Genomic DNA, 21589 nt, shown 5'->3' on the forward strand with positions numbered 1-21589 from the left:
TCTACCATTCCTAGACCGGCAAGGGAACTTGCTGTTCCAACAGGACAATGCACGTCCGCATGTATCCCGTGCCACCCAACGTGCTCTAGAAGGTGTAAGTCAACTACCCTGGCCAGCAAGATCTCCGGATCTGTCCCCCATTGAGCATGTTTGGGACTGGATGAAGCGTCGTCTCACGCGGTCTGCACGTCCAGCACGAACGCTGGTCCAACTGAGGCGCCAGGTGGAAATGGCATGGCAAGCCGTTCCACAGGACTACATCCAGCATCTCTACGATCGTCTCCATGGGAGAATAGCAGCCTGCATTGCTGCGAAAGGTGGATATACACTGTACTAGTGCCGACATTGTGCATGCTCTGTTGCCTGTGTCTATGTGCCTGTGGTTCTGTCAGTGTGACCATGTGATGTATCTGACCCCAGGAATGTGTCAATCAAGTTTCCCCTTCCTGGGACAATGAATTCACGGTGTTCTTATTTCAATTTCCAGGAGTGTAGTTAACTCCACCGCACGGCGGCTCGATTTCACCACAATAGACGCTCGGTGTTGCTCACAAGAAAAGCTCTCCAACAGCGAACCACCGAAACGAACGACACCACATGAACAGACGTGGCTTGGGTACTTAAGACATATTGGGTCTGTGAACGACGAAGCTCGTAGCGATTGGACAGCTCCACACACGCACACACACACTCCGACAATGCGCAGGGACCATCAGCGGACCCAGCTGACTGCACCACACGGAGATCCTGCCTGGTCCGCACCAACCGACCAACTCCGTCAGAATGCCGACAACATCTAAAATAGTCGTCAGAGGAAATAACGCAAACTACACACACAAGCTGACAAACACTTGCACGAAGACCCCAACGATACCCAACAGTAACTAAGCACGCACGAAGACAAATCGGGAGCCGATGCACACATCATGAACGATCGGCGAGCCAAAACGCGTCGACCGACGATCCACCAAGACCGTGGCCCGGATCAAGTGATGCGTGGCGGCAATGGTCGGGCGAGCCATGTCGGCGCAGACCTCACTGCTCCAACCCGACTGCACTAGTGCCGCATTGCAACTCCCCGACTGGCAGGTGCGGACTGCGCTCCAGAAACGTTGAAACTGACTGGCAGTCCAAACTCCCGACCCCAACTCCATGACAGTCAACGACCTGGAAGTAATAGCAGTCGAGCAAAGATACTACGAGAGAGGATACATCGATACTCGCTGCTTGCGCCGGTCATGGTCAGGCAAAGCAGCAACTGAGTGATACCAGTAATTTAAATTAACACGTAAGGTGGAAGTACGTTAAAAACAGGGTGTAAAATACACGATGGCGGGAACATGAGCCACGCACGGCTCATGTGGGTTTTCATATTTCATAGGTAACTGTGTTTTTCCTGCAATATTTCAGTTTTGAGGAAACATTGTTAGACTTACCAGCATACAGTCGTAGTATTTCTGAAGATTACCTTTGTTTGCATACATGAACGAGCTGTTGCGGCCATGTAGGTGAGGAAGACTGGGCAGGGTCACTATGATAATGCTGAGTACTGCAACGTTATTAGTTTGTAGAACTTGTGATAACACAAACTGTAGTGGCATTAAAAAGTGCGGTAGTGGACTCTAGCAGTGACGTGGCTTAATAAACGAGCATATTTTATTTGGACATGAAAATGTGTTTGGAAAGCATATGCAGTTAGAGATTAGCTGTTACATCATAATTCCTCTCTAATTAATTGTACCATGAGATGTCACTAGTGTCATTTTATTTACGCCTTCCTACGCGCTGCCACAATTTGACAACACGACGGACGTTTTACGTGACTGCCGCTAAAATGCCGCGCTCTCCACACGGCGTATTTGTGAAACATGTGTGATTGAACGCGGTGCGTAGGAAATGGCGTGTGACGGCCGACGCTGAGCTATCGTTCAGCTCTGAAAAATGGAGAGCGGAAAGGAAAATGCGATATCGCTGCCGGCCGGTCGTAAATCTGCAGTTAGCCCCGGCGAACAGTGGCGAACGGCAGCGAGCCAATGTCCGCCATCACTCTAACCACGCCCATTGGTTCGCCGCTACCCCCAGCTGTATCAACCGAACGACCTCCGTGCACGGTACACAGGCAAACGATAAGTTCATCCATTTTTTTCTCTGCTTCTACCAGTATCAGTTATGTCAGTGGCCGGAAGACTTCTTAAGTAAAAGAACTGAGTGCGTTGGTCTCGACGGCGAGTGTTTCTCACAACGGAACCTCCCCATCGCACCCCCCTCACATTTAGTTATAAGTTGGCACAGTGGATAGGCCTTGAAAAACTGGTCACAGATCAATCGAGAAAACAGGAAGAAGTTGTGTGGAACTATGAAAAAATAAGCAAAATGCACAAACTGAGTAGTCCATGCGCAAGATAGGCAACATCAAGGAGAGTGTGAGCTAAGGAGTGCCGTGGTCCCGTGGTTAACGTGAGCAGCTGCGGAACGAGAGGTCCTTGGTTCAAGTCTTCCCTCGAGTGATAAGTTTACTTTCTGTATTTTCGCAAAGTTATGATCTGTCCGTTCGTTCATTGACGTCTCTGTTCACTGTAATAAGTTTAGTGTCTGTGTTTTGCGACCGCACCGCAAAACCGTGCGATTAGTAGACGAAAGGACGTGCCTCCCCAATGGGAACCGAAAACATTTGATCGCAAGGTCATAGGTCAACCGATTCCTCCACAGGAAAACACGTCTGATATATTCTATACGACACTGGTGACGGCATGTGCGTCACATGACAGGAATATGTTGTCGACCCACCTAACTTGTTCACTTGGCGAATGGGTAAAAAGATTCTTCTAAAACTTCCTGGCAGGTTAAAACTGTGTGCCGGACCGAGACTCGAACTCGGGACCTTTGCCTTTCGCGGGCAAGTGCTCTACTTGCCCGCGAAAGGCAAAGGTCCCGAGTTCGAGTCTCGGTCCGGCACACAGTTTTTACCTGAGAGGAAGTTTCATATCAGCGCACACTCCGCTGTAGAGTGAAAATTTCATTCAAGATTCTTCTACCTAGCCCGATCTTGGTTTTCTTGCGGATGTGATAATCACTCCCAAAAAAGTGATGAAAACATAAGAGTTTGTCACGTAAACTGCAACAAATGAATACAACAGTTTCACAGTCGCACCGTTTTCCCTGTGCTCTGTCAAAACGTATGTTTTTAACGTTTTCAAATTTTTCCGTGTGTATACCGTCAAATCCTGCATATGTCCAAGAAAATCTGAACATGTCCTGGAATTTTGGGGAGCGAAGTTGATTATGTGTGAGTGCCTGAACTTGGATAATAGTCTGAAAATAAAAAATTAAACTTTTCACTCGAGGGAAGACTTGAACCAAGCTGCTTTAGACTATTGGGAGGGCCACACCGAACCACAGGATGACGTCCCAAGATAAATTATGAAAATACTATGGGCGATTAACACGATACAAAGCGTCCGACTAAAAAGCTCCACAGTCAATCTTTCCATTACTACAGACACTTAACAGTACCTCCAAAGTTCACTCGTGGACACTACCAGAGTGTCAAATTACTCGTTATAACTGTAAGTTTAACACGCTGGGGGCCGACTTAGGATTCTTCATAAGACAAGAAATGTTTCGGTCCCTCACTTGGTTACACCCTCGATCCATAACAGTTATTCACTTTAAAGCAGCTAAAGAGATGACAATGCCGATATCAGCGCTCTCCTCCCAATTAGCGCACTTACCGGAGACTGCAGTGCCGAAACCAAGCTTACACCACAAACAAGTCTGATATATGGGCCACCAACGTGCACCTTTTTAGTATTCTTATGTTCACCAAACTTGCCGCAATTCTTTGTCGGAATCCAAGGGCAGAACCAAGAAATCACTTCTCAGCCCTTGAGTGACCACACGATGTCCGCCATCGGGACACCACCGGCCCTCCACACTGGGATCTTCGAGCCCGCGGCGTTCCAACCCCAACCGACTGCTTCCGCGGGGCCCACCGACCGAGCGGCCGTGCCCTCCGACACCGACGTCGGCCCTCACGCACAGTCCAGAGACAACTCACGGCTACCGCCTTCTTCCTCGTTCTGTCGCCCCGCTGTGCGCGGGAAGTCGACAAAGATATGCGGCGACCAGAGATTACAACCCGATCTCGATATTGACATCTCGGCTAGTACTCATAAGGCGGGTGGTTTCAAAAACAAAAATTAAATAACGAACCGTACCAGCTCAGTAGCCTCAACTTATCAACGATGTGAAGAGTCTGTAGGAAAGACACTTGATTCGCATTCCACGCTGTAGACCCCCTGCCCCCAGTTGTTTAACAGAGGTACATTAGCGACTTGCAAGTCGACTTTTAGGTGTCCAGTCGAAAGACTTTGCCACTGAGCCACACGCAGTTGTCATTATTACTAGCTGAACACTCGGCCTTGCCCCGGAATGTGTATATTCTAGTCACCTATTACTCCACTTCATCCTCTGTCCTCTCAATGTCCATGTCTTTCTCTTCCCTTTCTCTGTCCATTTCCTCCTCGTCCTCTGTCTCTTCACTTCCCCTCTCTCTACCTACATCTTCCTCTTACTGTCTCTCTCCATCTCATTCTCTTTCCTTTCTCTGTCTATCGCCTCCCCTCAGTGTATCCATTGCTTCCCCTTTTGTCTGGCCATCACCTCCCCCTCTCTGTCCATCTCCACCTCCTCCTCCGCATGTCTGTGCCTATCCCCCCCCCTCGCTATGTGTCCATCTACTCCTCTGCCTCCTCTTCCTCCTACTGTGCCTATCGTCCTCCTCCTCTTCTCTGTGCTTATTCCCCCCCCCCCTCGCTACCTGTCCATTTCCTCTTCCTCCTCCTATCTGTGCCTATTCCCCCCTCGCTGTCCATCTCCTCCTTCTCCTTCTCCTCCTCCACCTCCTCCTATCTGTGCCTATTCCACCTTCGCCTTCTGTCCATAGTGACAGATAGTGATAGTGATAGATAGTGAGAGGGGGGCAATAGGCACAGACAGGAGGAGGCTCCTGTCTGTGCCTATTGCCCCCCTCTCACTATCTGTCCATCTCCTCCTCCTCCTCCTCCTGCCTGTGCCTATTCCCCCCTCGCTATCTGTCCATCTCCTCCTCTAGTGGTTCTTCCCCCTCAGTATTTCTTTCCAGACCTTAACTAGTATGTGTACCAAATGTGACTCAAATAGGTCCATGGGTTTTAGGATGAGCTTGTTAGCCGTGGCTTCGCACGCATACGCCCATGTCAAATATATTTCGCGTATATTTAACTTATTTCATGCGTATTTCACCTACACGTCTAGCGAATTTTGTCCTGCAGTTTCATTTTCACGCAGCTCAAAGCTTACGACGCCATACTCCTGAATTATGTGCAGTACAATGACATATTTTGTAGGCACATTCAGTGGCAAATGTGGATACTACCTGCAGAATGTATTGTAAATGGGGTTAGTAATGGAGAAGTAATAAATTTAAACATCGTGCATGATACGGTAGTTTTTCGGGCATCTCAGTGCTTCTGAAGTCATATCTCCTGAACTGATGTAATTTTTCTGGTACATTCAGTGGTATATGTGAATACCGTGTGCAAAATTAGTTGTAAATACGGTAAGCAGTAATGAAGGAATAAATTTAAACGCAATGCTTCGTGTAGTATTTTTTACTACATGCACAGCAGAAATATAGTAAGCGATAATTTTTTTCTTCCTTTCCTCGTTTTGTGAGTGTCGTTAGCGAGAAAAAGTTTTTTAAACGTTTAAAATGTTGTGTAAAGTCTGTTGTAAGTCTGTAAGTGCTCCCATTCTCAAATAATGGCTGACTAAATTATAGATATTCGTTCGTCGCGAGCTACATTGATTTCCCAACCCCACCCCTTTGATGAGTGGGTGGTTCTTACTTTCATAGCGATTCGTAAGTCTGCACACTCCAGTTTAAATTGGTACAACCGCTTTTGATGATGATGATGTTTGGTTTGTGGGGCGCTCAACTGCGTGGTTATCAGCGCCCGTACAATTATCCAATCTTTGCTCAGTCCAATTTCGCCACTTTCCTGGATGATGATGAAATGATGAGGACAACACAAACACCCAGTCATCTCGAGGCAGGTGAAAATCCCTGACCCCGCCGGGAATCGAACCCGGGACCCCGTGCTCGGGAAGCGAGAACGCTACCGCGAGACCACGAGCGGCGGACAACAACCGCTTTTATTGCGCAATGTCCCTTAGAAATGCGTGGACTAAGTCGGTTTGTCAGGAGTTGCGACCACGGAGAAAAGTGGCGTGCGTACGCGGGTTAAAGTCACCAAACGTCCCTTCGTGAGTTGTAAAGCACATACCGTCAGCGAAACGTATCCACGCGTAGCGAAACACGCCGTAGCGCGAATGAACCATACCGCGCATGTCTGTCTCCACAAACACACACACACACACACACACACACACACACACAGAGAGAGAGAGAGAGAGAGAGAGAGAGAGAGCAAAGCTATTAAAACGGCTTTAGCTCCGCCCCCGACGCGGACACAATTAGATGGGCGTGTTATTAGTTGAGGGAGCCCCTTAATGGCCGGCCTCAAATTTTGTCGCAGCAGAGCGGTGGCCGCTGGATGTCGGGCCAACCAAAGAACAGCCGCCTGGACTTTTAATTACGCCAGCCGGGCTTTCTGCTCAGGGCAGGCAGCCTCTGCTAAAGTCCGACTGGTCCCGGAAACTGCTCCTGTCCCGGCGTCACTAACCTCCCCTCCTACTCTGTAGGAATCAGCATGGGTTTCGAAAAAGACGGTCATGTGAAACCCAGCTCGCGCTATTCGTCCACGAGACTCAGAGGGCCGTAGACACGGGTTCACAGGTAGATGCCGTGTTTCTTGACTTCCGCAAGGCGTTCGATACAGTTCCCCACAGTCGTTTGATGAACAAAGTAAGAGCATACGGACTATCAGACCAATTGTGTGATTGGATTGAGGAGTTCCTAGATAACAGGACGCAGCATGTCATTCTCAATGGAGAGAAGTCTTCCGAAGTAAGAGTGATTTCAGGTGTGCCGCAGGGGTCATAGGACCGTTGCTATTCACAATATACATAAATGACCTGGTGGATGACATCGGAAGTTCACTAAGACTTTTCGCAGATGATGCTGTGGTGTATCGAGAGGTTCTAACAATGGAAAATTGTACTGAAATGCAGGAGGATCTGCAGCGAATTGACGCATGGTGCAGGGAATGGCAATTGAATCTCAATGTAGACAAGTGTAATGTGCTGCGAATACACAGAAAGATAGATCCCTTATCATTTAGCTACAAAATAGCAGGTCAGCAACTGGAAGCAGTTAATACCATAAATTATCTTGGAGTACACATTAGGAGTGATTTAAAATGGAATGATCATATAATGTTGATCGTCGGTAAAGCAGATGCCAGACTGAGATTCATTGGAAGAATCCTAAGGAAATGCAATCCGAAAACAAAGGAAGTAGGTTACAGTACACTTGTTCGCCCACTGCTTGAATACTGCTCAGCAGTATGGGATCCGTACCAGATAGGGTTGATAGAAGATATAGAGAAGATGCAACGGAGAGCAGCGCGCTTCGTTACAGGATCATTTAGTAATCGCGAAAGCGTTACGGAGATGATAGATAAACTTCAGTGGAAGACTCTGCAGGAGAGACGCTCAGTAGCTCGGTACGGGCTTTTGTCAAAGTTTCGAGAACATACCTTCACCGAAGAGTCAAGCAGTATATTGCTCCCTCCTACGTATATCTCGCGAAGAGACCATGAGGATAAAATCAGAGAGATTAGAGCCCATACAGAGACATACCGGCAATCCTTCTTTCCACGAACAATACGAGACTGGAATAGAAGGGAGAACTGATAGAGGTACTCAAGGTACCCTCCGCTACACACCGTCAGGTGGCTTGCGGAGTATGGATGTAGATGTAGATGTAGAGGTTGAAAATAGAGTTACACTCTACCAAAACTACGGTTCGGTACTTTTGTTACACTACGTAAATGATTTAGTAAAAGAAAGAATTACCGGTAGTATTGGCAGCGCTGGTAAAGAGAGAAACGTAAATGCATCCGCAAAAGAGAAAGGGAGGCTTTTTTTTTTTTTTTTTTTTTTTTTTTTTTTTTTTTTTTTTGCTGCTGTTTTGTACATAATTACAACGGTATATCATTCACTGTACATCCATTGTGTATTTTATATCCTTACAGATTGTAAATTGTATTTTGTAAGTAATAAAAGTTAACTGCTCGCGTCATCTTTTATGTAACGAAAGCAATTACTTTTGATACAACTACAGTTTATGTGCACAAAACATATAAAGGGTGATTCACGAAAATATGCAAATATTTTAATAAGTTATTCTACAAGTAAAACTAAAGAAAAAAGTTCATATAAACATAAGTCTCCAAATGTTTTTGCCTGAAATTTAGCAACTTCGCTAATATGAAGCCATCGCAAAACTGTACGAGGTTAAAATAAAGCACGATTTCCATTTATTTTGTTGTTATTCGTCTGATGAATTTAATAAAACATGTCTCAGACGTGTATCTGCAGTATATTTCCAATTTGTACAAGTAAATTTGTTTACTTTCCTGAAACGAGCAACAAAATCTGTTCATGCACTTGCAGCAATACGCATTGAGCTGGGTGCAGACATTTTCCAACATTTATTGCGAATGTACTGGGAAATTGGGCTTTGTTTGTTTCCGGTTTGACATGAATTCACGTGTGCTATGGTATCAATAAAAGGAGATTATCTGACAAATTCATACACTTTCAGCTAACGTTGTTACCATCATTTTTCCAAAATTAAATTCTCTACAACTTCTGTCGAAAACTGTGCAATTGATTTGAATTTAAAATACAAATTGGGCCAAGTAATTAATAAATTAAAAATTTTACGAAATTACGTCTTTGATTCTCTGGATGTTGTGGAAAACTACTACAGCTACACGTCTGGGACATGTTTTATTAGATTCACCAGATCAATAACAACAAAACAGATGGAAATCGTGCTTCACTTGAACCTCGTACAGTTTTTCCATGGCTTCATATTAGCGGAATTGAAATTTAAGGGAAAGTCTTTTATTAGTCGTAACTACGTAAGTAAACATTTGCAGACTTATGTTTTATGAACTTTTTTCTTTAGGGAAGGAGCACGTACATCACAAAAGCGTAAAGGCCGACCTCGTTTGTTGACTGACAGAGCCCGCAGATACCTATCCAGACCATCACACAGAAATTCCAAACTGCATCAGGATCCACTGCAAGTACTATGACAGTTAGGCGGAAGGTGAGAAACTTGGATTTCATGGTCGAGCGGCTGCTCATAAGCCACACATAACGCTGGTAAATGCAAAACGACGCCAGTTGAAAACACCTTGGACATGATGAACCGGGAACTTTCTCGATCTAGAGGGGCTGCAAGAACCATTGCCGAATAGCAACAAAAGGCGCAGGATGCTTAGGAAAACCTGTCGCAGAATGCTATTCAGCAACTTCACGATCGTTTGCACGCGAGAACACACACCGGCGTTCCCGCCAGAGCGAGTTAAACTGTGTATTGATGTGACTGTTTCTTCATCATGTACTCTGACATGTATGTATCATTTGGTCTAAATTTATCAGTATATATATATATATATATATATATATATATATATAGTGAGGAACTGCCTCTCACCTCATTTGTCAATTAAATGATTTTGTCTTTGAGGGCATTGCCTTTTTTCAGGCATTGTACGTGGCATCAAAGCTGAATAAACGTTTCTGAAATTTCATTTCCTGTCGCTCCAGTTTGAGAGATGTTAACATAAATTTTACTGTCGTTTATATTTGTTGCTGTCCAAGAGAAATTTGTCTGGTTTTTCATTTATTTCACTCTTTTTTCGATGTTACCGTAAGCTTCTTGTTGTATTCTTGTTGATATACGAATAATAATATTGTTTGTATGTAGCTGGAAACTCGGATTTGATCACATAAAGCATGTAATTTCAGATCATTGAATCATAAAGGTGATACTCATATTCGGATTACCATTATAAAAAGATGTACTTTGCAAACACATAGTAAGTAAATAATAGATTTTAGCTATGAGTCGTCCTTTGGAATTTTTACTGGCAGATCTAGATTTTAGCTATTCAATGACCTGTGAACAAAGCCCGACCAAAAATGATACTGCATTGAGAATGGCTAAATTCTAGCTGAAATCTAGATCTGCCAATAAAAATTCCAAAGGACGACTGATAGCTGAAATATATTATTTACAAATCAAAAATAACAATCAAAAATAACATTCGCTGTGTGCGACAGCCTCTGAATGAAGGGTAATCTGACAAATTAAGTAGTATACTACTTTGTAGAAATATTTGTTTTCATCTCAAACAAGCGAGTCAAAACACGTGGTGTATTTACATATATTGTTTTGTCGCTCAGCTAATTTGAGTAGCAATAGAGAGAGGAGTAAGTGTATGTGCAAACATGTATAAAAATAAGTGTCATTCGTTCGGGGCCAGCCGGTGTGGCAGAGCGGTTCTAGGCGCTTCAGTCTGGAACCGCGCGACAGGTACGGTCGCAGGTATGAATCCTGCCTCGGGCATGAATGTGTCTGATGTCCTTAGGTTGCTTAGGTTTAAGTAGTTCTAAGTTCTAGGTGAGTCATGACCTCAGATGTTAAGTCCCATAGTGCTCAGAGCCATTTGAATCACTCGTCCGGATAGGAAGGTAAAAACAAATGTTGATTGTGATCATTCTGCCACAGGTCATCTTTAAACCAACGTCCGTGCGTTTTAATGAAAGAATGTAAATCGTCTGAAGATGAATGAGTAAATTCGAGACCGGCAGCGGAACATTTTAGCGAAGTAAATCAAAACTGAAATTTGAAATGTTGCTCCTGTGTACCGTCAACTTCCTTCATCAGTTTATTGCACTTAGAAGAGATGTACAGCTTTTACTGTTGCACGCACCAGAGACTCTTTTCCGCGGGATTTGTGCAATATGACTCGTGTAATACATAATTAAAGTTACTGCTGCGTCAGAGTAAAAGATCTCAGCATTTTTTTTTCTAATGTCCTTTAGGAACGACTCGCTTTTTGGGTAGAAAAAAAAAATTCTAGGTTTCTACCTTATGACATTATCTTCCGTAGTGCATTCACTCGTTCGTACACTCCGGCGATGCTAACACTGTGAGTGTGTGTGTGTGTGTGTGTGTGTGTCCGCAGCTTCTCGGCCATCCGCGGGGAGCTGTCAGGCTTGCCAACGTACCGGAAACTGAGACCCCCGCCGCGCCGTGTGGACTATCTATCACGCAGCATGAGAGAGCGGACGCTGTGTGTGTGTCTGTGTGTATGTGTGTGTGTGTGGGCGGACGGGCTGACGCCGCACCACCCTGTTTGGAGGGACGGTGGAGGGGAGGGGAGGTAGTGCGGGGGTGGGTGGCGACGTGATGCATAGCTTCCAGCTCTGTACTGCACTCTCAGCTCTGCTACCGAAAATATGGAAAACACGGCGCGGGGCGCACCAGCGCTACCACTGACGCCTCGAATGGGGCCGTCACAGCGTCGGCAGGTGGAACGGAAGCGTCGCGCTGCCACGATAAGAACCAACACAGCCGTCCCTGCAAATGCAGGCAGAGCTGCAAGCCTGATAGCGACCGTCCCAAAACCAAACTCCTCATATACACACACCAAAAAAGTGTTGCATCACCCCGGTTCCCAGAACTACTCAAGATAGACGTTGACTGGGCATATTGTATCACAGACTCAGTCCGTTTAACTGTCCAGAGATGTTACTAAACCCGCCCATAGATGTAAGCAAACATGCATGAGTAGCGCCTATTACACGGAGGGGGTCCGACAGCCGATCCGTTCCAGTCATTCCACCAGGAAGGAGGTACACGGCTCGTGTTGTCTGTAGTTCAACCATGCCTAATTCGATCGCGTCCGCATTGTTACTTTGTGCCAGGCAGGGCACTCAACAAGGGAAGTTTCCTGGCGTTTCGGAGTGAACCAAACCGATGTTGTCCGGATAGGGAGGAGATACAGAGAGACAGGAACTGTCGATGACATGACTCGCTCAGGCGGTCCAAGGGCTATTACTGCAGTGGGTGACCACTACCTACGGATTACGGCTCGGAGGAACCATGACAGCAACGCCACCATGTTCAATAATGCTTTTCGTGCGGTCATAGGACGTCGTGTTACGACTCAAACTGTGCGTAATAGGCTGCATGATGCGCAACTTCACTCCCGACGTCCATGGCGAGTTCCATCTTTGCAGCGACGACATTGTGCAGGGCGGTACAGATGGGCCCAACAACATGCCGAACGCACCGCTCAGGATTGGCATCACGTTCTCTTCACCGATGAGTGTCGCATATGCCTTCAACCAAACAGTCGCCGGAGATGTGTTTGGAGGCAACCCAGTCGGGCTGAACGCCTTAGACACGCTGTCAAGCGTCCAGCGAATGCAGCAAGGTGGAGTTTTCCTGCTGTTTTGGGGTGGTATTATGTGGGATCCACTTACACCGCTGGTGGTCATGGAAGGCGCCGTAATGGCTGCACCATACGTGAATGCCATCCTCCGACCGATAGTGCAACCATATCGGCAGCATATCAGCGAGGCATTCACCTTCATGGACGACAATACGTGCCCCCCTCGTGCGCATCTTGTGAGTTACTTCCTTCAGGATAACGACATCGCTCGACTAGACTGGCCAGCATGTTCTCCAGACATGAACAGTATCGAACATGCCTGGGATAGACTGAAAAGGGCTGTTTACGGACGACGTGACCCACCAACCACGTCGAATCGCCATTGAGGAGTGGTACAATCTGGACCAACAGTGCCTTGATGAACTTGTGGATAGTATGCTACGACGAATTCAGGGATGCATTAGTGCAAGAGGACGTGCTACCAGTTATTAGAGGTACTGGTGTTTATGGCAGTCTGGACCAACGCCGCTGAAGGTCTCGCTGTATGGTGGTACAACATGCAGTGTGTGGTTTTCATGGGCACTAGAAAGGGCGGAAATGATGTTTATGTTGATCTCTATCCCAATTGTCTGTACAGGTTCCGGAACTCTCGGAATCGAGGTTTTGCATAACTTTTTTTGATGTGTGTACTACTTTATTTACTTACACTTAGGTGACAAAACTCATGGAATGGCGATATGCATATATACAGAGAGCGGTAGTGTCGCATACACAAAGTGTAAAAGGACAGTGCAGCGGTGGAGCTGTCATTTGTACTCCAGGTGAATCACCTGAAAATGTTACCCAAGTGATTATAGCCGCATGATAGGAATTAAGAGACTGAACGTGAAATGGGTTGGAGCCAGAGGCATGGGACATTCTATTGCGAAAATCGTGGGAATGCAGCATTCGAGATCCTCATTCTAAAGTGTGTGTCGAGGATACCAAACTTCACGATTACCTGTCACCATGACAGCGCAGTGACCGTCAGCCTTCCCTTAACGACCGATGGCAACGTTTGCGTGGAGATGTCAGTGCTAACAGACAAGCAACGCTCCGTGAAATAACAGCAGGAATCAGCGTTGGACGTAAGACGGACGTATCCTTTAGGATAGTGCAGTGAAATTTGGCGTTAATGGGCTGGAACAGCAGACGGCCGACGCGAGTGCCTTTGCTTACAGCACCACATCACCTGCAGCGGCTGGAACCTAGACGTCAGGAAAATCGTGGCCTGGTCAGATGAGTCCTGATTTTAGTTGGCATGAGTTGATGGTAGGGTGCGAGTGCAACGCAGACCCCACCAGGAAGTGGACCCAAGTTGTCAACAAGGCACTGTGCAGACTGGTGTCGGCTCCATAGCGGCGTGGGCTGTGTTCACATGGAATGATTTTGGTCCGCTGGTCCAACTGAAGCGATCATTTACTTCAAATAGTTGTGTTTGGATACTTGGAGACCATTTACAGCCATTCATAGATTTTATGTTCCCAAACAACGATGGAATTTGTACGCAAGTCAATCACTGGGCCGCAGTTGATTACTGTTTGTTTGGAAGACCTTTGTGGTAAGTTCGGGCGGATGATTTGGGCATCCAGGTAGCTCGACATGAATCCCATCGAAAATTTGTAACACGTAATAGAGATGTTACTTAAAATCCGTCTTGATTGCAAAATTTTTTTTTATTAGTCATATGACCGGTTTCGGTTCATTCAGAACCATCTTCAGATCTGTAAAAATAATTGTACTAATTTACTATTTCACGGAAGCAGACCGTAGAGGAAAACAAGTTCACACCAGCACCATAGATATATAAATCGCCCTATGCTTTTTAGATCGTATAAAAATGATAATTTTACTGTTTTTTAATCTTGACAAGTACAGATTTTAACTTTGACATCTACATATTTTAATTAAATATTTTTAATATGAAAAAGATATACTGAACACAGTATGTGAAAATGGAATGTAACAAATGTACCAGACGCCACCTGTCGGTAATAGTGTTATAATTAATATAAATGACGTGCACTCTGCCAACCAATTTTATGTGACGTATCATGTGAAAGTTGCTGGATTTGGACGGGTTACTCCTGTAACTGAAATATCAGGTACGTTCTGGTACATTTGATGTTGATTAGATAGGATGAAAAAGATTTGCTTCCGTGAAATAGTAAATTAGTATAATTATTTTTACAGATCTGAAGATGGTTCTGAATGAACCGAAACCGGTCATTTGACTAATAAAAAAAAAGAATTTTGCAATCAAGACGGATTTTAAGTAACATTATAAAATCACTGATTGCTGTTATCCCATAAGACATTATATCTGTTTTTGCAACGTAATAGAGAGTTAAGTTCGTGCACAAAATTCTGCTCCGGCAGATATCGACGGATGTGGTGGCAACATGGTTCAATATTTCTGCATCGGGCTGGTCGAGTCCACGCCACGTCGACTTTCTCCACTAGACAGGACAAACGGAGGTCCGACACGATATTACGACGTATCGCACGACTTTTTTCATTTCATTGTAGTGTCTCCTTTCCGAATCGAATGCCTCCACTATCACCTCATGTAATTCGAAAACATTCCACTAACCTCGTTTTACTTTTGTTGATGTTCGTGTTATAATTCTTTCTTAAGACACTACCCGTTTCGTTCACTTGATAATCGAAGAACTTTGCCCTGTCCGATGGTATTAGGCCTATAACGCTATCGACAACCTCAGAGCTTTGACGTGCTATTCCTGAGCTTTAATTCCCTTTCTAGACTTATTGCTTGCTCATTGTACTGTTAGAATAACGCGGGGGATGAACTACAACCCTGTCTCAGTCCCTTCTCAACGATTGGTCCCGTGAAATGTTGACAAAGACTATAATGAGGCTGGTACACATACGTCGATACCTAGACAAGGACGACAGAGTCAGTCCGGACAAAATAACGCATTTTATTCGGTAGCACACCTACACATATTACCGAAACTACGATCATATGGCGTACAAGCGAAATTTGTGACTGGATTGAAGGTTTCGTGGTACGATGGACACAGCGTGTTATTTTGGATGGAGGGTGACCGGCAAATGTACGAGGGCAGTTCAATAAGTAATGCAACACATTTTTTTTCTGAAACAGGGGTTGTTTTATTCAGCATTGAAATACACCAGGTTATTCCCCAATCTTTTAGCTACACAACACTATTTTTCAACGTAATCTCCATTCAATGCTACGGCCTTACGCCACCTTGAAATGAGGGCCTGTATGCCTGCACGGTACCATTCCACTGGTCGATGTCGGAGCCAACGTCGTACTGCATCAATAACTTCTTCATCATCCGCGTAGTGCCTCCCACGGATTGCGTCCTTCATTGGGCCAAACATATGGAAATCCGACGGTGCGAGATCGGGGCTGTAAGGTGCATGAGGAAGAACAGTCCACTGAAGTTTTGTGAGCTCCTCTCGGGTGCGAAGACTTGTGTGAGGTCTTGCGTTGTCATGAAGAAGGAGAAGTTCGTTCAGATTTTTGTGCCTACGAACACGCTGAAGTCGTTTCTTCAATTTCTGAAGAGTAGCACAATACACTTCAGAGTTGATCGTTTGACCATGGGGAAGGACATCGAACAGAATAACCCCTTCAGCGTCCCAGAAGACTGTAACCATGACTTTACCGGCTAAGGGTATGGCTTTAAACTTTTTCTTGGTAGGGGAGAGGGTGTGGCGCCACTCCATTGATTGCCGTTTTGTTTCAGGTTCGAAGTGATGAACCCATGTTTCATCGCCTGTAACAATCTTCGACAAGAAATTGTCACCCTCAGCCACATGACGAGCAAGCAATTCCGCACAGATGGTTCTCCTTTGCTCTTTATGGTGTTCGGTTAGACAACGAGGGACCCAGCGGGAACAAACCTTTGAATATCCCAACTGGTGAACAATTGTGACAGCACTACCAACAGAGATGTCATGTTGAGCACTGAGTTGTTTGATGGTGATCCGTCGATCATCTCGAACGAGTGTGTTCGCACGCTCCGCCATTGCAGGAGTCACAGCTGTGCACGGCCGGCCCGCACGCGGGAGATCAGACAGTCTTGCTTGACCTTGCGGCGATGATGACACACGCTTTGTCCAACGACTCACCGTGCTTTTGTTCACTGCCAGATCACCGTAGACATTCTGCAAGCGCCTATGAATATCTGAGATGCCCTGGTTTTCCGCCAAAAGAAACTCGATCACTGCCCGTTGTTTGTGACGCACATCCGTTACAGACGCCATTTTAACAGCTCCGTACAGCACTGCCACCTGTCGGAAGTCAATGAAACTATACAAGACGAAGCGGGAATGTTTGAAAATATTCCACAAGAAATTTCCGGTTTTTTCAACCAAAATTGGCCGAGAAAAAAAAATGTGTTGCATTACTTATTGAACTGCCCTCGTAGAAGTAACTTCGGGTACGCCACTGGGAATTATGTTGTGATCCTTGCTGTTCAATGTGGAATCAAAACAGCTTCGGCCCTCCAAATTTACAGTTGTTATTTTATTTGAGCGACTAGCTTCAGCGCTATGTTACACCGTTTTCAGGCCCCTGTGCAAAAGACTCGTTGAGTTCGTACACTACGCCGAGCAAAAGGATGTCCGGCACGATATCAGGAGGTAACGTATGATTTCTGTCACCTCAAATGTTTAAATGTGTGTGAAATATTATGGGACTTAACTGCTAAGGTCATCAGTCCCCAAGCTTACACACTACTTAACCTAAATTATCCTAAGGACAAACACACACACCCATGCCCGAGGGAGGACTCGAACCTCCACCGGGACCAGCTCCACAGTCCATGACTGCAGCGCATGAGACCGCTCGGCTAGTCACGCGCGGCTCTGTCACCTCAGTGTCTGTTATTATGTACGTATTTGGTATCGTTGATTTCCTTGTACACTTCATTCCACAATTTCAGAATGATGAAAAGAGTACTTTTAACGAGAGTGTGCGATAAAAGACTTTTCTATACTTCAAAGTTGGGTCACAGGTTTGGTTGACTATAGGAGAGTGTCAGAGAGATGCAGAAGAAACTGAAGTGGGAAACAGTTCATAAGATAGACGCAAACTATCCCCAGAAAGCCTAGTTATAAAGTTTTATTAATCAGTTTAAGCGATTAATCTAGGAATATACTACAACACCCGTCCTCTCCACCAGGCGGAACCGCGAGAAAAATATCAGACCAAATACAACGCGCACAGAGGCGGTTAGGCGGTCATTCCTCTCGTGCTCCGTACGCGAATGGGACGAGGAGAAGACCTAATAACTGATTTAATGTGAAGTACCCTCTGCCACGCACCTCGCATTGGTTTGAACAATATGGATGCAGATACAGGTAAATGGTCAGACAGACCCCTCCCCCCCCCCCCCCCCCACACACACACACATGAAGCATTTATACATTGCCTATAAACTGACTCGTTTCCCACAATTTCATCAAAATTCCTACCGATGCCCTATGGAACTTATAACTAAGCGTGAGGTCGTACTTCATGCTTACGACAGCCTTGTATAAAACATTCTCTGCTTACTTGTCGCTTCAAATCAATTTAATGCGACGTATAAACTAAGAATATCTTGTGCCCTACCGATTTAGATAACTAAGTAACTTTAACTCATTAATGTAAACTAAATGGACTTTAGAGGATTTTCTTCGGTTCGGCCTTAGATTATAAGCGAGAACATCAGTGAACATCCCACTACGTGTAGGATGCGCCAAACAAAACAGTTTTCTGCTCAAGAAATAATGCACCTTGGGCAATAGTAGCAGTATTTGAAAGAATGTTCAAAATTTATGACTCGACCTCATGACAAGGACTGGAACTGGAAATCATGTATCGTTTATTTTTACACGTTTTAGGAATTTTATGTTTCCATGTGATCTTCGAATGTGACGGTCAAAATGTCAAAAAGCTAGTTGAGATGTCATATCGCAGTTTGTTAATGCCATTTGAAATGTTGTGGGGCAATCCTAAATTTTCACACCTCGAGGGCTTGTAAGTAGGGGCAGTAAGTGGTGCACTTCATTGAACCTACTGCAGAAAGCCGCAGTGACAACAGCTTCACAACACACTTAAGCCTACAGGCTTATGAAGTATGTCCTCGACAACCTTTCAGAATTTGAAAAGAATAGTGATGTTCGTGAATATAGAGCTGACAGCAAAACCAACTTTCACTGTTCACAATTTCTTTAGAAACTGGGACACAAAGGGCCAAATTTGTGTGTCTGTGTGTGTGTGTGTGTGTGTGTGTGTGTGTGTGTGTGTGTGTGTGTGTGTGTACTGTTAAGACGCCGCTATTGACGCACTTTTTTCTTTTGTTGCAGGTAAGTTACTGTTCTTCCCTATGTGTAACTCGGTATATGAGCTTCAAAATGCGATTCTTTCCTGTGGAGGTAAGTTATTCTGTTACATGACATTTTGGGCTAGGGATTAACTGGCAAAATTCTATAGCATTTGGCCGAATGGCCATCTTCCTCCGAGAAGTGTTACAGCTGTACGTTAAATAATATTGATCAATTGTACCTTATAAAGGATGATTTTTTTCGACCGCGTACAACCTCTAGGGATTGGTCGATGAGAGGATACGGAACCACATGGTCTAATAAACTTATGTCCGGAAATGGAAGGTTTCCGTGCTGGAGACCATTTATTCAACCACAGATTGTTACAGAGGCTGCGGTCTAATACTCGCTGTACCTTGCAGTCACATTTATCTAATGCATCCTCCAAGAGGGTGATACTGTTCGTCATACGTCATGCCCTAGCGCCCTCTCCTACCATAACCAACGTAAGTTTATTACATCTTTTTTGTTGCGTAATCACTTCTTTTTTGTTCCGTATCCTCTCATCGATCGGTCCCCAGAGTTTGTACACGGTGGAAAAAATCACTCTGTATAGTTTCAGTTTATGTTTTCTGGAATACAAATATTCTGCTGATTTCCTCACATATTTCGGCCACTGCTCAGCTTCAAAAATGACTGTACTGTACAGGAAAACATTTATGTAGACAATGTTAACAATTAAAATTTTAGACATACGATCAGCCCGTTCAAATCATAACTGCAGACTCTAAAGAGGCCCCCACTGGGGCCACCGCCGAGGATGCCTCTCCATCTCCGAATAGGTACGCTGGCAAGCGCGACATCGGCACGTCCCATCCATCGTCTGATCCAAGTTGTGTAGTTTCTTCTTCATTCCCATTTCCCTCTGAAATAGGATTTGTGTTATGTTCTTCGGTTTCGGCTTGTTGTACACGACCGGAACCATCTTCATACATGCCTCTTCTGTATCCCACAGCGGGACGCAGGTGGTACGCCATCCTGCAATGTCCAAAACATAAAATAACCTAGACAACCACTGTGCACGATAATGTAGACATAGTTCGTAACTACATGTGCAATGCCACTTCTTCTTTTCTGTAGCCAACTTGTGAACAAGCCTATATTTTTGTTTATCCTGAGACGAAGAAAACAGCCCGGACGCCAAACGACACTGTAGGTCGCTACCCAGAGAAAATGTGATATCAAATAGAAGTACGTCTTTAAGACACATATGTACTTTACCTTTCAGTGGTTACATCGTATGTTGTAACTAATAGATAATGCTAATACCGGAGACAAATATACAATTAGTACATTTTTAAAGTTACCATAATACCGATCTGATATGTCCCACGTGGAAATTGCAAGTTTTCTGATGAACCAAGCACACTCGCAATCGTTTCATGTCATGCAATATCTTCCCATTTTTAAGTGCATCTACTGAGGAGTGAAGGTGATCTTGTTGAGTTCAGTGGAAAAGGGTGAAACCCGGTTTTGGCACTCCGAGGGGGCCGCCGACGTTATGAAAGTTCACGGGTTCGATTTACGGTACCTCCTCAAAAAAATTGTTCAAATGGCTCTGAGCACTATGGGACTTAACATCTGTAGTCATCAGTCCCCTAGAACTTAGAACTACTTAAACCTAACTAACCTAAGGACATCACACACATCCATGCCCGAGGCAGGATTCGAACCTGCGGCCGTAGCAGTCCCACGGTTCCGGACTGGTACCTCCTCAGATTTATGTCTGAGGCAAGGAGGGATTTTGATTTTCACAGATCGAAAGGTAACTGAGATAACAAATTGCATAAATCACATTTACGTCATGAGTCTGTAACTAACCACGGAAGACCACGTGTCCACTATACCAATGTAGTCAAGCAAACCTCTCCATCTCGGGGTATCAGTAACACTCGACATCCTCAGTTGTCTGTTCTATACACGGTGAACATTAATAAAACCGACTAACGGTAGGGATGGATTCCTGAGTGAAAATGCAGGAAAACAGTTCATATGAACATGTGCCCGGAAAAGTATCGTTGTCACTGTAGATGGCGCTGAACAACGAAAAACATCGTTCAAATGGCTCTGAGCACTATGGGACTTAACATCTGAGGTCATCAGTCCCCTAGAACTTAGAACTACTTAAACCTAACTAACCTAAATACATCACACACATCCGTGCCTGAGGCAGGATTCGAACCTGCGACCGTAGCGGACACGCGATTCCAGACTGTAGCGCCTAGAACCGCTCGGCCACCCCGGCCGGCGAAGAATGAAAGTTCCTTGTATGTTGCAGGCTGTGTGAGTGACGTAGCGTACTGTAAGCAGGAGAATGATCCAATATTCATGTCGGGAACAAGCCGAAATGTGTTTGTGTACGGCCAAGCAGATGGAAACGGTCGAAAGGCGGCACTGGTATACCAAAACAAGTACCCTCACAGCCACCAACCACATCACACAACATTTCAAGCTCTTTTTGGGCGTTTGTGCGATTATGGACCCTTCAGACTGACGAGAGCGCAGGGAGGCGGGTGACTGTGCGTACAACTGATTTGGAGGACGGGGATCTACAGGATATCGAGACGAACTCTTATACAATCTCCAGGCAAGTGGCCCGCTAACGTGGTGTAAGCCAAAGCACGGTTATGTGTACTCTGCGTGCATTGCATCCGATAAAGGCCACTTTGAACATCTGCTGTGACGTGAAGGGCGGTGTAGCTCAGTACTGTGTTTCGGGATAAATTTTTGTTGTTGCACGCACACTGTCAATTTCCAGATAC

Source organism: Schistocerca cancellata, chromosome 12, assembly GCF_023864275.1.
Source record: "Schistocerca cancellata isolate TAMUIC-IGC-003103 chromosome 12, iqSchCanc2.1, whole genome shotgun sequence".
Classification (NCBI taxonomy): Eukaryota; Metazoa; Arthropoda; class Insecta; order Orthoptera; family Acrididae; genus Schistocerca; species Schistocerca cancellata.